Source organism: Rhea pennata, chromosome 1 (genome assembly GCF_028389875.1).
Source record: "Rhea pennata isolate bPtePen1 chromosome 1, bPtePen1.pri, whole genome shotgun sequence".
NCBI classification, from domain to species: Eukaryota; Metazoa; Chordata; class Aves; order Rheiformes; family Rheidae; genus Rhea; species Rhea pennata.
The window spans coordinates 50,953,616-50,962,800 of NC_084663.1; positions in this window are offsets into that span (position 1 = coordinate 50,953,616).

Sequence of the window (9,185 nt, forward strand, 5' to 3'; positions counted from 1 at the left end):
TCTCCCTTACACAGGAGGTCAGCTGTTTTATATTTTTCTAAACCAAAGCTTCTTTTCTGGCCTTCACTTTTCTCAGTAAATTGCTAAGCAGTAACCTATCCTAGAGATGACAAAGCTTGGCTAATAGTAGCTAGTTCCAGGTGCAGAGGAAAAGATGGAGACATTTCTCACCACTGTTGTGTGTGTTAAGTGCATCTAAGAACGAAAACAACTCTCAAAGGATTGACAGCCCTTGCCACACACTGAGTCACAGCACTGAGGATTCAATAATAGGAGTCCTCCAGGTCCTTGAAATGCTTCTTTCAGTGAGCATCCACTCCATCACACCACAGCTAAGCACGAACAAACTTTTCTATCCCCATGCTGATCTCAGCCACCTGTTGTGTCTTCCTGATAATGCCACGATTACTTCCAGAGGAAAAAGCAGTGCAGGTGGCTATTGGTAATGCTTCAGCCAGAGGGATCAAATAATCCTCCCTAAGGGTGTGATACCTGAAGTCATCAAATTTAAGAGGACTTGCTGAGGGTTTTTAATGAAAATATATGAACATCCAGGGAATTGCGTGATGAGCACAGATGTGGAAGAAGTGGGGGCAAAGCCAGAGCTAAACGCATAAGGGAGGGATGGGCAGGATCACCTCTCAGTGGGGATGTGGCACCGAGGAGGAGGACGAGGAGCAGCCTGGATGGCCACTGCTACCTGCCTCAGGGCGGCCAGCGGCGGTGCTTTGCCGTGCCTCGGTTTAAGGCCCCGTTGGGACGATGCCCCCTCGCCTCACCGCAACGGCGGGCGGCCGCGGCTGCCCCTCGCGGGCGGGCGGGCGGGCGGTTCCCGCGTCCTCCCGTCCCGAGGCGGGGCGGCACCGCCCAGCGGCCACGGCTCCGCCAGCGCGAGGGCGCCGCGCGGGCAGCCAGCCGTTACGGCCGTTGTAAACCGCCTTGCGCGGCGCGCGCGGGCTCGCCGAAGGGCGCTGGGCGGGAAACGCTGCCCGCGGAAAGGCACCGCTTCTCCTCACGCGCAGCTGGCGGCGTCGAGAAGGGCAGACGGTGCGGTGGTTACACGGCGCTGGTAATACTGGCTTTTGCGTCTCTCTTCTCCCCCCACCCTCCCCTTAAAGATGCGATTTCTGTTTAGTCATTGCCACATAAGGATTCTATATAAATATTCAAAAGGAACTCTCAAGTTTCTAGTGCCATGCATTTTTGCACACCTTTCTAATTTTGCATTAGAACTTCTCTGATAAAGAAAAGTCTTTATGAAAGATAGGCCCTTTTGATTTAAGGGTGTTTAATAGTCTTTCGAATTCCATTTTTTTTTTAATACAGTGCAGCTGATACCTTATAATCCCTGCAGGGGGCAGAGCTGTCTCTTGTATTTATACGGCTTTGCTCCATAGCGAGCTCCCACAAACTACTACGCATTTCTGAACCTCTTTAATGACAATCTCCTCTTCCCAAATATTTTGCTGTGGTTTATATGTTCTCCTAGCTTAATACCATGTTGATACATAAATTAAAGACTTTGCAAATACAAGCAATTTTCAAAAACTAAATCGTCATGGAAATAAGTTGTAGTTGTTCAATATCAATAAGAGAGAGACGTCATTATCAGGTAATTTATTAACTTCAGACTTACAGACCAACGAAAAGGGGTGAACGGTTAACTTTTTTTTTTTTTTCTGAATTATACAATTAACAGCTTTGGTTTTGTATAGCTGTTTAAGTCATATTTACAGAAACCACTTAAAAAGACTAATTTTAATTCCTGTGCTTTACACTGAAGAGATATGAAATAAGTTCAGTTCCATGTTGGAGTTGCATGGAAGCAATTAAATACATTTCAGAGAGTTTTATTATCAACAACAATTACTCACAAAAACAAAATTAATCTAATATATGAGGTATTCTCCAGAAAATATTTGTTTCCTGGGGGTGGAAGGAAGAAGTGAAAGAAGAAACAGAATGCTACAGGTTAATTTCTTTTTGCCTTGGCTCATTTCTTTCCACTGTGAAAGTAGTAAGCTGCTTAAAGCTAAGAACAAGAGAACAAGGAGAAAGTTGAAGCAGTTTAAAGTATTTTAGTGAGTATTTTTAAACTCTATCATAGAGAGCCAGTCCTTTTCTGACCCAGAAAGTATTGTTTTATTTGTGCACCTAGAGAAACTGAAAATGACCCTATAGTCAAGGATCTGGATGCTTTCTCAGGTTGTGCGCTGCCCTACTTCAACTCTGTGCTGTAGTGGAACTCCTGTAGGACAAACCAAAAGATTAGTCAGTATTTCTGTTTCAAATATGGTAGCGTAGGGACTAGAGGTAAAATTCTCCTTGTTCATAGCAAATGCTTCCTTTGTCAAAAGTTTTTGGTAATTGTTGAATGCACTGTCATTCACTAGAAAAGTTATTTTTATGTCTTGAGATGGTCACAGGATGGAAAAAACTATTACCTGCTTGACTCAAGGTCTGACAACTGTCAGAGAATAGCCATTCTTGTAACTTAAGACAGTTAAAGCATTAACATGAGAGAAAATGCTAGACATATAACTTGAGTTTGGCCCACGTATGGGAGTGTCTTGTCCCATGGGTTTAGGTCTCTGCATGGTTTTGCCCTTTCTTCTGAAGGGGAGGGGCTTTGACTTTGGTTTTGAGGGGATCTGGACACAGCATCTCACAACTCAGGGGAGTCTTGCTCACAGTATCCACGCTCTCTTGATTAGCATCTTTGTGTGATAAATATATGCACATTATTTTCACATTGGTTTTGGTCCCGAGAATAAGCTCAGTCCACCAGCAAGTCCATTTACTGACTTTCAGAGCTTGGATGGAAACCAGACATAGTTTCTGACACCAGGCTCTGCTGTCAGAATTTTAGTAGTTGTTCATGTACCTCGCAGCAGAGAGCAGGGGGACTTCAGGTGCTTCAGGAGCTGGGTGGCAGCTTTAGCATTTACACTTTGGATCCAGATCCTTAAAGGGGCATTTAAAATATCTAACAGTCTTGGAGCTTTAGGATAGATTCATACAACTACTTTCACTTATTGGAAATTCAGGTCAGACTACTTTTTATGGGTTAAAGGAGTTACCAGAACGACAAGAAAAAAAAAGTCATCTGTAGAGGCAATTGTGAGAATAAGGTGACCTTAAAGCTAATTATACAGGGTGAGAAATTGTGATCCAGATTGTTATATATGGCCAGTTTAATGTATCTGCATGATTCTGAGCTATTTCTAAGAGTTTGTTTATATCTTCTAACAATAACAATAATTAATACAAGGAAAGTAAATACAAATGAAGGTGATAGCATATTTTTGAATGTTTTGTCTCACTGATTTCCGCTGTTTTAGGCTTCAGTGCTTATTAGATCACAGCTGAGCATGTCCTCAGAGTTGAATCACCTTTTTCTTGTTTCCTGGCAATTTCAACTTGATTAGATTTTTCTTCCAAGTTGAGATTGTATATAAAGCAGATGTGTGCAGGAAAGGAGAGAAAGTTTATGTTCAGTTCTGAACACAATGGATTCCATGGTCATTCATATTTTTAGCAGAAGTGAGTTGCATATCTTTGTGCATGCTGTAGGGAAGACTGATTTCTAAGGTAGTCTTAGTTTTGGTAGTTAGGTGGTCATAAAGTGAAAAATATCTCAAGAGATATTATAGATTTCACAAAGAACTTTCTTATCCAAGAGCTTTTTTACGTAGAGAGACAGAGACTTTGAACTAACCTCTTTGCTCAGCGAAGAGCCAAGAGCCAGAGGAAGAACAAACATACCTGGATAATGTGTTAAAGATGATCTTCACTACTGAGCCTTTGGGTTGCTGGCCTATAGTAGCAGTCTGGACAGTAGAAGCTGTTTTGGGATGTTGTGTTCATGGTTGCATCATGGCTATGACACAGGGAGGAGTTTGGTACTTCTAGATGTTTCAGAAGAGTCGACGAGAAATACGTAGGGATATATTTTCTCCATCTGTGTCCAGTAGAGTTTACTTGCCAGAGATAATGTTGGTGCGTACTTTATAACAAGCTCTGGCTGAAATAAGCTCTCAGATGCAAGACAACTGTAGCATTGAGATTTTGGCTAGCTTTTTAGTGTGGCTAGTTTAAGAATACAGAGCCTTGACACTTGGAGAAGAAGAGATTTGTATCATCCAACACTGATCTTGACAGACTAGTGTTTCTGGGGCCCCTCTCCAGGCAGTGAAGAGACATTGCTGCTGTAGGGGCAAACTAAAATGTAATGGATTCACTGGGAGAATATTTCTCTCAGTTGGAGGTACTATGGGAAGTTCAAATAGATAATTCAGGTGCTTGAAGTTGGGTAGTATGTATTCATCCTCATCTGTTGTTAGTCATGTGTTGCTTTACTTCAGATTTGCTGCCTGTCCCAAGTGTTACTGTTTAGTAATATACTTAAATGATTGAGAATGAGGGGAAAGCAGAATGTCTGAAGTCAAAGAAGTGATTTTTAACATAACTGAAGGACGTTTTTCTCTTTTTCCCTCTGATTTTTTCCTACATTCTGTGGACTGTTTTTCTTTCATTTTTTTAATGATGATGGCTGTTACCTATTAAAACAGAAACAAGAAGACAACTGCGTTTCATATGAAATTAAGCAGAAGCAATGATTCAGGGCTCATATACTTTAATAATATTGATTAAGGCAGTACATATGCATATTTCATCACAAGCTATTGTGAATATTTATTTTTAAAACCATTTTCCCTCTTCCTAGCTGCTTTATGATAGCTTTTATTCTTCATCTATCGTTGGGCTGATGTTTAACTTCCTTTTTTATTTCTAAAGGATCTGGCAGAGTGCTATTCTGTTTACTTGAAGAAAAGCAATGTATTTCTGACTAATAGGCTGAAATAAAGTAATAAAGAACCAGTGTCACAAACATTCATAAAAGTAAGCTTTATCAGCTTGGAACAGAGGTACTGCTGCTTTGCTCAGTGTTTCTGAATTGTTAGGGGTAAGTCCTGGCTTCATCTCTGCAGTTTCTTTGCATTAATGTCCTGTTTCTGATGCTAGCTAAACATGGTGCCTCAGGAAGGCATGAAAAATGTGGTTAATTTTTATAATTGCTGAACAGCCACCCCAGAAGGAAGGTTCACCTTAGTTCTGTCGGACAAATATTTGCTTGTGCCATGAAGTCTTTAGTTTTGTATTTATTCTATTTAAAACAGTATAGTCAAGGATGTTTCACATTGCATGTAAATGACTTTCTGTTTTTACTCTTAAACAGTTGGCTGTGGGGATATGGTGTTTTGTGACAAGAAATTCATTTTGTGACAAGTTCAGTGATGCTCTTTTTAAAATTTAAAACCAAAACAGCATTCTCTCCATTTTTGGTAGTTTGCAATTAGAAACTTGGATTTTGTTCACTATGCTCGTTTTCTGTTATGGTACAGAAAAGAATGACATTTTCCTTACCTTAACATATTGCTAGTGTGGGCCGTCTTATTTATCTCCTCATTTTGGCCTTTTTTTTTTTTCCATGTGATGGAGGAGCAAGATTAAAATGGTTTCAAGAGACCATTTCTTAACATTAATACTTTCCAGGGCTGTCAGAAATAGCTAACAATTAATGCGTACCATTTTAATGCTTGTTTGGGGTTGTGAGTCACACTGATGAATTTGTAGAGCCAGGAAAAATGGAAATTGTGTGCTTGGTGCTATACAGCTTCAGGTTTGAAGAATCACAAGGGAGATCTTAAGCAGGTGAAACCTGTGAGGAGGTGGCAAATAAAACAAGCCTGAATGCTAATAGATGTTTATCATGAGAGAATTAAATTGACTAATCTAAGGAGGTGTTAAAGCAGAGGGAGATAAAAACAAAGTCAAATGGTATGGTTAAAACCATGTGTGAAGGTTGAAGGATGCACTTAGGTTGCAATGGATCACCAAAAAAAAAAGGAGCTATATCTGTGGTTACAACTGAAAATAAAGCATCTAACACGCTTTTTGCTGAAGCATGGCAGAAAATGAACGTTTAACTTCCTTAAGCCATGTAAGATAAGTGACTTGTAAATTTAAAATAAGTTAGGAATACTATCCTGTTTCAAGGAACAATAGCTTTTAAAAGTGAAAATGTTTATATTCACCTCATTTGTTGATTGCTTAGCTGAAAGAGAATGGCTCGATTTTGCTCTGAGCTGTTAAAGCTGTATTTTATGAAGAGTGGATTATCTTGACGTTAATGGAGAAACATAATCAATTTGTACAAAGCTTAATAGAGCATCATACAATAGGAATAAGAGTGTAATAATGCAAATACTTGGAGAGCTGCTCCAACTTCTCCAGCTGTTTCCAAATGAAGTATAGATTGACATGGTACTGCAACAGTAGTAACAAAAAAATAAGTATAAGATACAAAAATCATGATTAATTTTATTATTCTAATGGTTATATAGTCATCCACACAAAGTGTTAATTTTAATTCAAATATGTTGTTACTTTACTTGCATCCCACTAATAATTCAAGCTTTCTAAATAATAAAGCTCAAATTATTTGTACTAGAGCTCAACTGAAGTAGATGAAAGTATACCAGTGGAAGATTTGTCTTTTGGATTTCCTGGTCTGTATTCATTAGAACAACTAGGAAGCTATTGTTTCCATAATGTAATGCACCGGTTGTTTTGAGAGTTCATTTTCAAGCAATATGCTAATCAGAGCTGAAATAGAGCAGTGCACCCTTGTGTTTTGGAGTTATGGATATCATATTTATCAGTGGCTTCAGACATTAAACCACCCTAAGTTTTAACTGTGTTTCTATTTATTCACTCAGTGATCTCTTTATTCATACCTCAAAACACTGAGTTCACAGAAAGATCATTCTGTGCTTTGTACGATTGCTGGAAAATTAGACTTGCAGTGGGACTTTCCTTGCAGGCTCTTGTATCAAAATTTGCAGAGCACTAAGACTGGGTTGCAAAGGGGCAGTTGAAAGCACTAATCTTACTTTTGCAGCAGAACCATTTAGCACTTCTAACTGAAAAGCAAGATAGTCATAAAGAGGAGGCAGCCTCTTTATGGGATCTTAAAGGGATACCTGATACTTGTTTTATTCACTCTGCCTTTGAATTGTTTGACATATCCTTTCTGAATAATCTGTTGCCAAGATGCTATGTTTTTATTGTGACAGTGCTCAATTATATTACTGAATTTTGAAAGAGGAACTGTGCGAAGTCCAAACTTTTTCCAGTTGAACAAAGGACACCACACTTCAGCAGTTTGGAATTTAGATTGAAAAATTTTACCGGATCTTTCTAAGAAGCTCATCAGAGACATGAAATTGATTAAGACTTTTTCTTTTTTTTTTTTCCCTTCCTGCTTAGGTTTCTGAATCAACTTGATTAGATGAACTGCTCAATACTTAAATTTTAAGACTTGTTCAGACTGTCTCTAGAATAAGGAAGATGATATTGCACTGGATTTTATTTGGTTCATGTCAGCAATGTCACAATTGTGAGAGCAACAAATTTATTTTGTTTCAAAATTAAAGCTTACATTTTAGTGAGGTCCTATACTCAAGAAGCAGTTTCTCCAGCAGTTTCCACTGTGAACAAAAATGTAATGTCTGTATGCACTCAGAAATCTGCCAGCATCAATTGTTGCATTCCTGCTGCTGAAATTCTCAAGTGATCCCCAGGCTGAATCTAACAAGAGAAACATCAAAAGTATAAAACTGGTGGGTAAGTAGGTGTTTAGGTGATTGATATTGATTCAATTATACAACTTCACTCCCATTTGTAGATATTATAGTTAAGTGCAAAATAAGAGGCATTGCAGGCCTGTATCTGTGAGACATGAATTAATTCTAACAATGTAGAGAATATGGGAGACTTCTGTAGTGTTTTTATGAGTATTATATACGCCTCAGTTTAATTGCTTGATGTTGTTCTGCCAAAGTGCATGAAATTAAATAAAAGGAAGCTGTTACAAGGGAACAAACAGGAAATGAAATAATAAGTAGGGTAAGATGCCTCTAGAGAAAATAGCAAGGGACTTTGTAGTAATATCTGAGAAATTATTAGATGTGAGAGTCCCACCTGTGTGTTCCAGAAGCCTTCACTTTTCTCTCACCTTGTAAAACTGCATCATGGAGAGGAGAGAAGGTGGAAAAGTCTGCATGCATGAGTAGCTGGGGCTGGAAGCAGAGTCTTGCAGAGTGGGATACGGAAAGAATTAGGCCTCTACTTTCCCTCTTTGAAGCCTTATATCCCAATAAGTCTGAGTTGTGTGGAACATAACAGCATCAAAGATGCAAGTAATTTGTGAATATCTGAGTTGACGAAGTTTTCTGTCCTGTAGTTTTGTTCTCCTATCATCCATCTCATTCCCTAACTCCCATCTTCTGTATTCTTCTACCTCCCATTTTCCCCTTGTTCCCTTATCATTACTTGCAGTTTCCCTACAAAAACATTCTGCTGTTGTCATAGCTTCCCCCCCTTGTACCCTCCCCACCCTGTGTTGTAGATGTCTGAAATAACGGTCAGGCCAAGAATTTATTAGGGGGGCACAAACTGGCAGACTGCCTGATATAGTTGCTGTTGTTTTACTTTAGTCCAGGAGGAAGGCCTTATTTTGGCTAATTTAACAGATTGTAGCTAAGCTCTTCGTACTGTGCAGTCGTCAGCAGCAATAAAGCCTGGCTGGGTTCACTTTTCTGTAAGGTACAGATGCCACTATCATCATTAGAGTGTCTTAAGCTGTTCCTTCCCTTTAGTGCTGAATTACCTCTGGCCTTGCTATCTAAAGTAGAAGCACTAGAGAAGCACTAGCATAGGATAGTTACCATCCCTTTTACTATTGAACTATGTGATTCTGGTCAAGTGGGACAACTCTGACTTACAATAAATTGAATTTTAATATGTTCTGGAATATTCTGCCTTGGTCTTTTCAAAATATATTGGCAGTTCTGTATCACAGTTTGGTTAAGGCATATTTAGTACGTTACTGTGATTTAGAATGCTTGGAACCAGACTGACATTTACTGTTAGTCAATTCTCTGAATATAAATATATGTTAAACCTTATGTTTACATCTCAGTCAATGTGCCTTTTTTCTTTTTCTTTTTTTTTCTTTTCCTTTTTTTTTTTTTTTTTAAATACAAAAGATTTAGCATTTGTGTTGACTGCAGCTTCCACTGGAGCTGACAGAGCTGCTATTTCTGCTCTGTAAGCCACCT